Source organism: Helianthus annuus, chromosome 11, assembly GCF_002127325.2.
Source record: "Helianthus annuus cultivar XRQ/B chromosome 11, HanXRQr2.0-SUNRISE, whole genome shotgun sequence".
NCBI classification, from domain to species: Eukaryota; Viridiplantae; Streptophyta; class Magnoliopsida; order Asterales; family Asteraceae; genus Helianthus; species Helianthus annuus.
Genome location: NC_035443.2, coordinates 176160438 through 176175439, shown reverse-complemented (window position 1 = coordinate 176175439; position 15002 = coordinate 176160438). Strand labels below are relative to the sequence as shown.

The window sequence follows — 15002 nt, the reverse complement described above, 5'->3', positions numbered from 1 at the left end:
GTTTTTCCTGAAGAACTACCTGGTTTGCCACCAGATAGACAAGTGGAGTTCAGAATAGACATCATTCCTGGAGCGGCTCCGATAGCAAGAGCACCTTACAGACTAGCTCCAACAGAAATGAAGGAACTGAGGACCCAGTTGGATGAACTGCTGGCGAAAGGTTTTATCAGACCTAGTTCATCTCCCTGGGGAGCTCCTGTCCTATTTGTAAAGAAGAAGGACGGATCGATGCGGTTGTGCATCGACTATAGAGAGCTGAATAAAGTTACCATAAAGAATAGATATCCTTTACCAAGGATCGATGATCTATTCGATCAGCTGCAAGGAGCAAGCTACTTCTCCAAGATCGACTTAAGGTCGGGTTATCATCAACTAAGGGTCAGAGATGAAGATGTACACAAGACTACATTTAGGACTCGCTATGGTCATTACGAGTTCCTAGTGATGCCTTTTGGGCTCACAAATGCACCGGCTGCGTTCATGGACCTCATGAATCGCGTGTGCAAACCGTATTTAGATAAATTCGTCATAGTCTTCATAGACGATATCCTGATCTATTCTAAAAGCCAAGATGACCACGAGAAGCACCTCCGTTGCATTCTCGAATTACTACAGCATGAGAAACTCTACGCCAAATTCTCGAAATGTGAATTCTGGTTACGAGAGGTCCAGTTTTTAGGACACATTGTGAGTGAGCGTGGTATCCAAGTGGATCCCGCTAAGGTAGAGGCAGTCATGAACTGGCAAGAGCCAAAGACGCCTACCGAAATCCGTAGCTTCCTGGGATTAGCAGGATACTACCGGAGATTTATTGAAAATTTTTCAAGGATTGCTGCGCCCTTGACTTCCTTGACCAAGAAGAAAGAAAAGTACGTTTGGGGCCCGAAGCAGCAAGAGTCCTTTGAAATACTGAAGCAGAAGCTAAGCAACGCACCTGTGTTGACCTTACCTGAGGGTACAGATGAATTCGTAGTCTACTGCGATGCATCACACACAGGCATGGGGTGTGTGCTTATGCAGAAGGGCAAGGTGATTGCCTATGCTTCAAGGCAATTAAAGGTGCATGAAAAGGATTACACCACCCATGATTTGGAGTTGGGTGCCGTTGTATTTGCACTAAAGTTGTGGAGACATTACCTTTATGGTATTAAATTTGTGATTTATTCTGATCACAAAAGCCTCCAGCACCTGTTCAACCAGAAAGAGTTGAACATGAGGCAACGCCGTTGGATGGAAACCCTGAATGATTATGACTACGAAATCAGGTACCATCCCGGCAAGGAGAATGTAGTCGCCGATGCCTTGAGCAGGAAAGAAAGGGTAAAACCCATTCGAATCAATGCCAAGAGCATTGAAGTTAAGAATAATTTGATAGAAAGGATATTAGCTGCACAGCGTGAGGCTGTGTTGGAAGCTAATTACCCTAATGAAAAGCTGGGAGTAACTGAGGAGCAATTGACTCTTAGCAAGGATGGAATTCTTAGACTGAACGGACGTATATGGGTTCCGATATATGGAGGACTACGAGATGTTGTTCTCCAGGAAGCCCATAGTTCCAAATACTCAGTCCATCCTGGTGCTGATAAAATGTACCAAGACTTAAGGGCAAATTATTGGTGGATAGGCTTGAAAAAGTCTGTAGCCGCCCATGTAGCAAAGTGCTTGACTTGTGCTCAAGTCAAAGCCGAGCACCAAAAGCCGTCTGGCTTGCTACAACAGCCTGAACTTCCCGAGTGGAAGTGGGAATGCGTAACTATGGACTTCATAACCAAGTTACCCAAAACCAGGAAAGGAAATGATACAATATGGGTCATAGTCGATAGGCTGACTAAATCAGCTCATTTTCTACCCATCAAGGAGACATATAGCTCCGATATGTTAGCCCAACTTTATGTTGATAAGATTGTAGCCTTACACGGCATACCTGTGTCTATTATCTCCGACAGGGATACTAGATACACATCTCATTTCTGGAAAAGTTTCCAGCAATCTTTGGGCACGCGTTTAAACTTTAGTACGGCTTACCATCCACAGACGGACGGCCAAAGTGAGCGTACTATCCAAACGCTAGAAGACATGCTTCGTGCATGTGCGATCGATTTAGGTGGTAACTGGGATAAAAACCTACCCCTGATCGAATTCTCCTACAATAATAGCTACCACACCAGCATAAAGGCTGCGCCTTTTGAGGCATTATATGGTAGAAAATGCAGATCGCCTGTTTGTTGGGCGGAAGTGGGAGAGGTCCAATTATCGGGACCAGAGATTGTTTTCCAGACGACGGACAAGATTGTCCAGATCCGGGAACGTCTCAAGGCTGCCCGCGATAGGCAGAAGAGCTACGCTGACCCAAAGCGTAAGGATTTTCACTTCGAAGTGGGTGAAAAGGTATTACTTAAGGTATCGCCCTGGAAGGGGGTGATGCGTTTCGGCAAGAAGGGCAAGCTGAGTCCGAGATACATAGGGCCTTTTGAGGTCATTGAACGAGTCGGATCAGTTGCCTATAAACTAAACTTGCCTGAAGAGCTCAATGGAATTCACAATGTGTTCCACATCTGCAATCTCAAAAAGTGCTTCGCCGATGAATCGTTGGTGATTCCACACACAGATGTGCATATAGATGAGAGCTTAAAGTTCATAGAAAAACCTTTGTCAATTGAAGATCGACAGGTAAAGAAGCTTCGCAGAAAGCACGTACCGATTGTAAAAGTCAAATGGGATGCTCGTAGAGGTCCTGAATATACGTGGGAAGTCGAAGCTACAATGAAAGAAAAATACCCCTATTTATTTGAGTAAATCTCGGGTCGAGATTTATTTTAAGGGGGTGAGGATGTAACACCTCGAATTTTTGTGTCCAATGATGTGTTAACACGTGTCATTTGTTTACACGTGGCATCTATAATAAATAAAGGACTAATTTTGACAAACCTTGAAAGTATATAAATTCGAGGGTTATAAATGTCAACAAGGGTAAATATACTGTATAGTATCCCTAGATAATGCTTAAACCTTCAAACGAATAAATTATAGATCGTACAAAAACAAAACGCGGAAGAAAGTGAGAGATTACAAACTACAGGGGTTAACTATGTCAACATGTTTAATAATACCTCTGAGTGACCCTTTAACGTTCCCAAGACTTTGTAACGGTATTATACCCTCACTAAAATAATATATATGAATTTCGCGAAGTTTCGATATGAAACGAGAAAGATACGATCGAATTCGTAGAAGAAGGGTTAGAAGCGTCAACAGTGAAAGTTAAGGCTTTCCAATATAATTAATAAATAAACCGGGGACTTAATAAATGCGGGTAAATAACACGAGGCCCCTATCGGTAAATAACCGAGGGCCAAACCGCAAAGTTACCCCTTCAAACCCGAAAGGTCAGGTAAATCATTACGAAAGATTTCGTTATTAATGGCCGGATTCTGTAATCATTACAAAAAGATTTAAAAATCCTGAAATCTTAACCTTAGGCGGCCCGCGTGAAGGTTAAGGATTAGTTGAGGCGGGCCGCGAGCCTCCTCTATTTCGCGTCTGTTATTTGAACTTTAGGCGACCCGCATTAAAATGCATGGGAACTCCCATGCGGGCCGCGTAAAGTGCCCAGATGCAGAAACTTTGTAGTTTCTTGCCTTTTGGAGCTTTTGAACGATCAAACAGCAATTAATGGAGCATGGGCGCCCCCTACACGACCCATAACCCTTAGGGACACCTGCCCATCATCCAAGACCAGTTGTAGGGCAATGTGGAATGATCTTGGAGCCTAAAATGCACTATAAATAGCCATGTTGTAGTTACAACATTCACACAACTCAAACACTTCCATCTGATCATTCCAAGGGCTCCCTAGCATCCTCTTCTGTTCTCTAATCAAGAATTAACTTCTGTAAGTCGTTCATACTCATCTTGGTCATACATTTCCATAGTTTTAGAGTACAAACTCAACCGTCGTAACTAACGGTTGTCATTTCAATAACTCGCAAATGATTCAGTCTTATGACGAATCAAAAATGGTTATGAGTTGGTATTTATGTGGGTACTAAACCTCTAAAAAGGTTCCCCCTGATCACCACTCTAACTATGTCAATTATCGAGTCAAACGTGCGGTTAAAAAGTCAACAGAAAGCTATTTTAGCGATTCATGCATAATCTGTAATGTATATGTTATGGAACCTGTTTTGACAATCATAAAACATGATAATAAGTATATAAACATGTTTGCGCTCGTTTGAATCGATCATTTACTATATTGAACCGGTTCGGAGCCGAAAGTCGCAAAAGTTTGACTTTTGCTTTGACTTCAGTTCTGACCCGTTTTAGTGAGGTATAAATATACCTTAGGACTCTCTTAGGACCAGGTCACATGTTGGACCGCATTTTAAAGTAGCAAAAATAAAATGTTTCAACCATTAAACGAAAGTTTACAATGTAAAAACGGAAGTTAACTAAAAAACCATCACAAAAACTTCATTCAAACGTTATGTAAAAACTATTTATATATTTACTAGTGGGGTTCCCGGTGTGTTGCGACAAGGATGTGATGAGGATATGATCAAGATCAGTTTAGTTCGTATCAGTAAAGTAAATGATTTGTTCGCTATTATTGTATGTTTGGAAATGTTGAATATAAAACTAATAACAAAAAAAGGAAGAGAACAAAAGAGAACAATAAAAATGTATTCATCTTACACCTCATATTTAGAACTATATCTTAAAAGATGCTACAATTAGAAAACCTGCCCAAAACCGAGTCCAAACTTATCTCAATTAGAAACTGAATTATATCTTATGCATCCAACGCTGACCGTTATGGATGAGGAGATGTATTTGCTCGATTGATGGTATGGTTGGAGTCTTTAGAGGCTCCATTGTGTCATCCCAACGCCACATCACCCATAGAACCCTCCCTTTAACAACCAAGTTATAGGTTTAAGCCTCATTTTCATCAATAGCTCCCCCATTTTTTGTTGGATATATGTATGTCCGGCCGTAATTAAAGTCAACGTAACTAACTCGGTACAACCCGAAGAGTTACACGTTGGTACACGAATCGTATATGTTCACGAGTAGGTAGATTATTATTTGTGAAATAATAATAGTTTAAACCTGAGGGACTTAATATTAATTAGATTATTATTAAGAGGATTATAATTGTAGAATCTTAAAGGGCCTTAATGTTAGATTGGGTTTTATAAAAGGATGTTTAAGGTTGAAACCCTAGACACACTTTTATAAAAACACAAAACCCTAGCCACCCTCCTAAGCTTGGCCGCCATCCTCTTGCCGTCGACTAAGCATCGCCGCCGCCTCCTTCTTGGCCGGTTCTACTCTCGGGTATCTTGTGCTCGGTTGTGAACTTCCTACTAGCAAGGATTCGTTGTAACCCGCGTGTTACAATTCCGGTGTAGTCGTCCAAGGTTGATTACTAAAACCCTCTATGGTTGTTTATTCCGTTTATTTGTTTATACGCGTATAACCTTGATCCTGATTGGGAATATTTATTAATCGGATTAATAAATCAAATTTATATAATCGGCTTTTGGTAAATTATATAAACCGCTTCCGCTAATATTTTGATACCATGATTCCCAACAGTGGTATCAGAGCCATGGTTACACGCGTATAGATAGTAAAGTTACAATTTTGATCTATGTTTTATTTGTCAAAAATTGTTTGTTTTGACAAAAGATCAAAAGCTTTTGGTTGTCTATGGATTGTGATGTGAATCGAGCCCTAGGTTATGACCTTTGTCATGGTTGTGTTGGTTATGGTTTTATTTTGATTTGTATTTTTTCGGATATTGGATCCGATGTAATAGTATTTTTTATTTGTATTTTATTACGGATATTGAATCCGATGTAATAGATAGGATTAGAATAGATTTGGTTTTATTGTATTTTCAAATTTATTATTGTAATCCTTCGAGTACAAGATCAAGATCAAGATCAAGATAAATGGCGAACAGGTACCATGAAGATAGAGATCGCGGGTCAAGTGGGAGCTTTCAAAATTAGCTTTTGAAACCCTTTTTGACTAGTTCGTTTCGTTTCTGGCTAAAACGAAACGGCCAACCTATTAGGGGCTCGATTCGTTTTTTTTTATTATGTTATTTGGTTGTGTTTTATTTATTGTAAATATTCTAGATAACCCAAAATAAATAAAATTTTCACAATCAAAGACAACGGTTTTATTAAAACAAGTTTTATAAAACTGAAAAGTATAATTAATAAAAGGTTTTTATTAATATTTACAACAAGATCATTCGCGATAAAACGACCGACATAGTTTAATAGGGTATTTAAAACTATATCGTGCGAGCGTGGAAAGGAGTTTCTATTATCACGAATTATATAAAATCGGATTTTATAAACTATTGTGTAACTCGCCTCATGCTACGAGTTATTCAAAATATTTTTGGTAAATATTAAAATAAATCCCAAATTTTAAATTGATGTTTTATGCCACCCTTAACGAGTTAACACTTCATTCTAAATCGAACCCAAATGTTAGTGTTATACCCTGCATCTGGGCGTCCATCATGAAAGAAGGTAATCATCGCGTTTCCTGTGTAACATAGGCCGGTGTTACAGTTAACAGTAAAGGACAAAACATCGCTTGTTCATCAAGTGGGCATAGTTGGGGTTAAACATACATCGTTTTAAGCGATAACCCCAAATGGAGAGTTGTGTAGTGGACACAATTAACAATCGTTGTTTACCTACATAATCATACCAGTGGATAGTGCTTGAGCCAATTCACTATCATATGATGAATCGGGATCTCATCTTAATTAAAATTTTGTTTTTTGGGTCATAAAATTAAATTAAGATATTAAAAACATAAAATACTAATTAATTAATTTTGAATTTTGTAGATGTCAACTGAAAACAATTCCTCCCAATTCTCTCTCAAGTCCATCTTAGAGAAGGACAAACTAAACCACTCCAATTTAATGGACTGGCACCGCAACTTGAAAATTGTTCTCAAACCAGAGAACAAACTATATGTTCTTGAAACACCAATCCCTGATGAACCCATCAATCAGCAAACTGTTGCATATAGAAACTATACAAAGCACTTTGATGACTCTATGAAAGTCTCATGTTTAATGTTAGCATCCATGATTCCTGAACTTCAAAGGACCATGGATGACATGATGGCATATGAGATGAATGAGCACCTGGTTGAAATGTTCCAACAGAAGGCTCGTCATGAGAGGTTTGATGTGATGAGATCACTCATAACCACTCGTATGCAAGAGGGTACATCAGTTAGCGCTCATGTGCTAAAAATGAAGGCATATGTTGATCACTTGGCTCGTCTGGAATCCCCCTTGAATGATGAATTAGCTGGGGATATCATCCTCAATTCATTGCCTAAGTCATATGATCAGTTCACCATGAACTACAATATGAATGGGATGGAGAAGACACTTGCAGAGCTGCATCAGATGCTCAAAACTGCTGAGGTGAATATACCCAGCAAGACTGCACCAGTACTGATGATCAAGAAGGGTCATGTTAAGAAGCCTAACACCAAGAAAAGGGGCAATCAGGGCAAAGGGAAGGGCAAATGCAAATTAGTTGCAAACAAGAAGCCTCAGAAGGATGCCAAGTGTTTTCATTGTAATGAAATTGGGCACTGGAAGAGGAACTGTGCTAAGTATTTAGCTGAACTGAAGCAAGCCAAGGCTTCAGGAGGAGAGTCCTCAGGTATATATGTTATTGAAATCTTTTCTTTTTCTGGCAAAACATGGGTGTTTGACACAGGATGTGGTTTTCACATTTGTAATGCTTTTCAGGGACTAAGAAAGATTAAGAAGCTGAAACAAGGAGACTTGGAGGTCCATGTTGGCAATGGACAAAGAGTTGCTGTGAAGGCGATTGGAGAATATGTTCTTTTACTTCCTTCTGGTTTAGAACCTGTTTTGAACAATGTTTATTTTATTCCTAGTGTTACTAGAAATATTGTTTCGGTTTCTGCTTTGCATGGACAAGGTTTCAATTATCATTTTAATGGTGAATTTATTTCTACTTATTTTAATGATGTATTTTACTTTGATGCAAAACCAAACAATGGAATCTATGAGATAGAAATCCAAAACAATAACATATTATGCAACATCTCCCATAAACGTAATAAGTTGGACTTTAACGATACGTATATGTGGCATTGTAGACTTGGTCACATAAGCGAGAACCGTGTTAAACAACTGTGTTAAACAAGTTAAAACCGCAGGAATCTTAGATTCTAAGGGTTCGGAAACGTTTGGCAATTGCGAATCATGCTTAAGTGGAAAGTTAACAAAAGCACCTTTTTCAAATGTTGGAGAACGAGCTAATGATTTGTTGGGACTTGTACATACAGATGTATGTGGTCCATTCAGAACAATGTCAAGACATGGAGAAAGATACTTTGTTACATTCACTGATGATTTCAGTAGATATGGTTATGTTTATCTTATGAAGCATAAACATGAGACATTTGAAAAGTTCAAGGAGTACTAAAACGAAGTAGAGAATCAGCTAAATAGAACTATTAAGATGCTTCGATTAGATCGAGGCGGTGAATATCTTAGTCAGGAGTTCATCGACCATCTAAAGGATTGTGGAATAGTTTCACATCTCACTCCACCTGGAACGCCACAACATAATGGTGTGTCTGAACGGAGAAATCGAACTCTATTAGATATGGTTCGATCAATGATGTGTCGAACAACCCTCCCACGCTCCTTTTGGAGTTATGCTCTGGAAACTGCCGCAAAACTTGTGAATATAGCTCCAACGAAGAAGGTTGACAAAATGCCTTATGAGATATGGTATAGAAAGAAACCAAAAGTATCCTATCCCAAGGTCTGGGGATGTAACGCTTATGTCACTCTAGAATCTTCGGATAAACTAGATCCCAGAGGCGAAAAAGTGGTTTTCTTCGGATACGCTAAAAGGATAGGTTACCTTTTCTACCACCCCACTGAAAATAAGATTTTCACTAAACGCAGAGGCACTTTCTTGGAGGAAGAACTTCTGGCACGAGGGATTGGAGAAAACCATGTGGATCTTGAAGAAATTCGAGAATCACAAGTGACTGAACCAGTTGTTCAGACAGAACCAGAAGTAACTGATCTAGTTGTTGAAGTTGAGCCTGAGAGGACTCAAGAAACAACAGAGACACCAAGTGTTCGAAGAAGTATTAGGGATCGTCGTGCACCTGAAAGGTATGACGATATCTTCATGATTGATGAAGCTGAACCTGCTACTTACAAAGCTGCAATGTTGGATTCAGAATCCAAGAAATGGCAAGAAGCCATGAATGCAGAGATGCAATCCATGTATGATAACCAAGTTTGGGATTTGGTTGATCTTCCTACCGAAGGTCGGACTGTAGGAAACAAATGGATCTTCAAGAAGAAGACCGACATGGATGGAAATGTGCAAACCTACAAAGCAAGGCTTGTAGCAAAAGGGTTCACTCAGACTCAAGGAATTGATTATGAGGAAACTTTCTCGCCAGTAGCCATGCTTAAGTCTATTAGAATTCTACTTGCCATTGCTGCATATTATGACTATGAGATATGGCAAATGGATGTCAAGACCGCGTTCCTTAATGGACACTTACTTGAAGATGTCTATATGGTTCAACCTGAAGGTTTTGTCGATCTAAATAATCCTAATAAGGTGTGCAAGCTAAATAAATCCATCTATGGATTGAAGCAAGCATCTCGCAGCTGGAACCTTCGTTTTGATCAGAAAATTAAAGAGTTTGGCTTCATTAAAAACGAAGATGAACTGTGTGTTTACAAGAAATCTAGTGGGAGCTATATCACTTTTCTAATTCTGTATGTAGATGACATACTAATCATTGGAAACAATATCCCTATGCTAAAAGATGTTAAGGCTTGGTTGGGAAAATGTTTCGCAATGAAAAATCTTGGTGAAGCCGCTTATATTCTAGGAATAAAGATTTATAGAGATAGATCAAAGCGGTTATTAGGTTTAAGTCAAAGTACATATATTGATAAGGTCATACGACGCTTCTCAATGCAAGACTCAAAAAGGGGGCTCTTGCCCATGGCACATGGAACCATTCTTAATGGTGAGCAGTGTGCTAAGAACGAAGAAGAAAAGAAGAAAATGGGAAGAGTTCTATATGCTTCGGCTATCGGTTCCATCATGTACGCCATGTTATGTACTAGACCTGATGTCTCGTATGCTCTTAGCATGACGAGTAGATATCAATAGAATCCAGGAGAGAGTCACTGGGCTGCAGTGAAGAACATTCTTAAGTACTTAAGAAGGACTAAGGACATGTTCTTAATATATGGAGGACTGGATGAGGAGCTATCAGTTAAGTGTTATACTGATGCAAGTTTCCAGACTGATCGTGACGATTCAAGATCACAGACGGGATATGTTTTCATTCTGAATGGTGGGGCTGTTACTTGGAAGAGCTCGAAGCAAAGTGTGGTTGCTCAATCCACATGTGAATCAGAATACAATGCTGCATCGGATGCTGCTAAGGAGGCTGCTTGGATGAAGAAGTTCATTACTGATCTCGACGTTGTGCCTAGCATAAAGAAACCCATCGAGATGTTGTGTGACAATACTGGTGCCATTGCTCTTGCAAAGGAACCAAGGTCGCATCAAACCACAAGGCATATACTTAGAAAATTCCACTATATTAGAGAGATAATATAGCGTGGAGACATCGTAATAAGCAAAGTTCATACGGATCTAAATCTGGCTGACCCCTTTACTAAGCCTCTACCTCAAGCTAAACATAAGGAGCATGCTGGAAAAATAGGGCTTAGATTTGCTAGACAGTGGGCATGATCTGTAGTTAGTATTGGTGTTTTAATTTTGAACTACAACAGTTACATTGAAATAGTTATTTGATTTATTGGTTAAATGCAAGTTTAATTATTTTGTAACTGTGTTCGTTATTTGTATGTTTATATCCTTGAATAAGCGTATTCCAAAATATCCGTAGTCGATCAAATTACATGGGAATGAATTTGAATGTAAGACTATTGTGAATTGAGATGATTGTATTCATGAGATGAATAACTCAAGAGTTTGAGAATCTAAATTCACAAATATCACTAGGGAATGATATTGGATGTGACTCGCTTCAAAACGATCTCCATGGATCTAAGTCATGAGATGTTTTGATATTGATATGTTCAATCTGTCCTTTTTCCTTAGGCATATATTAAACTACATTGATCAAGGACAATCTTTGATGTTATCTAACACTGTCCTGAAACATGGGTAGTAATTCGGGTAGCGTTAGGAGGAATCCAAGGTCAAGTGGGAGTTGTATGATGCTGATGGAATTCTGTACTTCTATAGGATTAGAAGTTTAGACATTCTGGCGCCCTCGTTAACTCAAACTGGAATAAACGCGTGGCCACGCTCGGACTAAAAGTAGTTCGTTAGACCACTTTGAATTAAAGACAAGAATAGAGATGGTTGATCACTATATAAGAATGAATGATCCATGTCTTATGATCAACGAATTTTCTATACAGAAGGGACTTATTGATAGAATTATCAGGGCTATAGTATTTGGTTAAGTAAAGTGTTACTTGAACGCAAAGAACTAGTTGACGACTGTAAAGTGTCATGCCGTGTTAAGAGCAGTGCGATGCAGCTAGGCGTCCAACTCTGCACACGTTGACTCATTTAATTAAATCGTCCAAGTGGGAGATTGTTGGATATATGTATGTCCGACCGTAATTAAAGTCAACGTAACTAACTCGGTACAATCTGAAGAGTTACACGTTGGTACACGAATCGTATATGTTCACGAGTAGGTAGATTATTATTTGTGAAATAATAATAGTTTAAACCTGAGGGACTTAATATTAATTAGATTATTATTAAGAGGATTATAATTGTATAATCTTAAAGGGCCTTAATGTAAGATTGGGTTTTATAAAAGGATGTTAAAGTTGAAACCCTAGACACACTTTTATAAAAACACAAAACCCTAGCCACCCTCCTAAGCTTGGCCGCCATTCTCTTGCCGTCGACCAAGCATCGCCGCCGCCTCCTTCTTGGTCGGTTCTACTCTCGGGTATCTTGTGCTCGGTTGTGAACTTCCTACTAGCGAGGATTCGTTGTAACCCGCGTGTTACAATTCAGGTGTAGTCATCAAAGGTTGATTACTAAAACCCTCTATGGTTGTCTATTCCGTTTATTTGTTTATACGCGTATAACCTTGATCCTGATTGGAAATATTTATTAATCGGATTAATAAATCAAATTTATATAATCGGCTTTTGGTAAATTATATAAACCGCTTCCGCTAATATTTTGATACCATGATTCCCAACATTTTCATCAATATTCATAACTCATACACAAGATCTCGTAAAAATACATTACGTTCAATTTTTATGTTATACTAAACATAATAAAATATTAAATTACAAAGTTAAGTTATAAAGTATTAAGTTATAAAGTAATATCACATATAGTTTTATGAAAAGAGTTAAGTTAACATAAAAAGTGTATTATCGTACAAAACGTACAAAATGCATGAAAAAGCAAAGCAAAAAAAAAAAAAAAAAAAAACGTTGTGGCATTTTCGTAATTATTTGCTCGTAGGGTAATTATCAAAATTACTCTACAAATAATCTTGTAGGGTAATTTTGTAAAATGTGCTTGTAGGGTAATTATCAAAATTACTCTACTAGTTTAACAAACAACATACAATTCAAAATTACCCTACAAGATCATTTATAGACTAATTATGATACTTTAAAAAATTACCTTAAAAGATCAAAATTAGCTTACAAGATCATTTGTAGAGTAATTATGATGCTCTTCAAAATTACCCTACAAAGATCAAAATTACCCTATAAGACAGTTTTACAAAATTACCCTACAATATCAAAATTACCATACAAGATCATTTGTAGAGTAATTTTGATAATTACGAAAAAATAATAATAGTCAAATAAGTTTATTTAACATGAATAAAATAAAAAAAATATAAATAAAATAGAGAATAAGAATAAAGTACCTGGAGCCCCAAGATTTAAGGATACGTGGAGGAGTTATAGGTGAGTCACGCAAACGTGGAAGGCACCATTCTTTGATAAGAAAATTATCTTAGGCTACTCGGTATGGTGCCGGAGCCGAGCACGTCGCCGGAGCAAGACCGACGGGGGCGGCGTGGGAGGACGGCGTCGCCGAGGGGGAGGCCCACATCTTTGGTCCGTCTCAAATGGCTAAAGTCGGACGGCGACGACGGGACGGAGCGGGACGGAGGGGCGGCGGCATGGGACGACGGTGGTGATGTGGCGGCGAAGTCGGAGGACGAACCTGGCGACGGTTCCATACCGTATGGCCTTACCTTAGGCTCAAGGGTATCGTGACGAGATGAAGACGAGGACGGGATGAAGACCGAGGGGGGGGGCGGGATGGGAGGACGGAGAGGACGATAAAGGGGGCCCACCTGTTTGCTCCGTCGCAAACGGCACAACTCGGACGATGGGACGGGACGGAGGTAGGGCGGCGTGGGAGGACGGGCGGCGCTGGGGCTGAGGACGGACCATACCGTCCAGCCTTAGTTACAAAGAAAAACAAGATAAAACAAAATAAAATAAATCTCAATTATAAATAGTCAAGACTTTCAAACCACACATATATCTCCTGTCTCATAGCCACTATAAATATTTTACCACTTTAAAATTTGAATCTCTGATCTGTTCCCGTTCACAGCCATGGAGACAGTTTTTTTTTTGAACGGCAAATTTGGATCACTGACGGACTACTGGAGTATCATCGTGCCACCAGCGGAACCACCCGATCATATCCATCTCCACTAGTCATAATGCCTATACACCAATTCAGGAGGAAACCCAATAAATATGGGAAAACCCCCTTTGTGGGAATCGAACCCAGGACCTATTGGTCTCAAAGCTTTATCCCACCCCCAAGATGCCACTAGGCTATAAAGCCATGGGGTATGGAGACAGTTAATCACAAGCAAACTACCAACTATTAAAAGGTATATTATTCTATTAAAAGGTATATTATTTTTCTAATTTATTTTAATACTATTTATATATATTGAAAATAATATAAAGTTTAGATTCTTGTTTGAAAATATAATGAACTAGGATTAAGACCCGTTCACATTGCGGCGCGGATACATCGTAAACATTTAATGGATTAGTCCAAACATTATATGATGCATTAACCATATGAAAACACGCATTCGACATATCCAGTTGAACTCAGTGTAACATGTATAAGCATTGTGATTGGATCAAACGTAAAGTAAATCAAATTCATATCGAACAATCATAACATATTATATGTGACCCAACTCATACATAGAAAACATAATGGGTATGAAGGAAAATCTCCACATGTAATCGAAAGGGATTAATTAGAGCTTTCGAAAAATGGGAGAAAAAGAAACCATAATTTGACTCCACTCAGTTCGAAACAAACTTTACGAAACATACATAAAATAAACACGAAAACATATTATATTTGACCTGAATCATTTCCAAAAAAAAGTTCACGTCGAAATGTAGAACAACTTGAATTTATACCGAAACGTACATAAAAATATGCACGTAAAAATGGTGTCTTTAAACGAAAACGTATTATATTTGACCTGACTCGCTTATAAAAAAAGTTTACGTTGGAATGTAGAACAAATCATATTTATACCTACCCGTACATAAAATATGCACGTAAAAAATAGTGTTTAAGTAAAGGAAGTATAGGGGTAAATCGAAACAAAATATTAGTAAAAAAATTTAATGGGTTAAAAACGTTCTTAAAACCGTGCCAAGTAGCACCGATGCCACAACGGCATCGACTCTCAACATCGCAAAAATAAAATGGGAAAATTACAATGAACGAAAAGCAGACTTAAAATCGTTGAACCACGCACACCCGTTACAGTTTGTTAATTCGAAGAAATTAACCAGAAACGTAAAACGTAGAAAATAATAACTTAGTCGATTTAGGACC

General features: G+C 38.6%; 1 long non-coding RNA gene across 1 annotated transcript; it reads left to right on the top strand.

Moving 5' to 3' along the window:
- Positions 1 to 7590: 7590 nt before the first annotated feature.
- On the top strand, positions 7591 to 8029 carry LOC118484161. The gene is made up of 2 exons (XR_004873003.1): positions 7591 to 7718; positions 7808 to 8029. It is a non-coding gene; the product is annotated as an uncharacterized LOC118484161 (long non-coding RNA).
- Positions 8030 to 15002: the final 6973 nt, after the last annotated feature.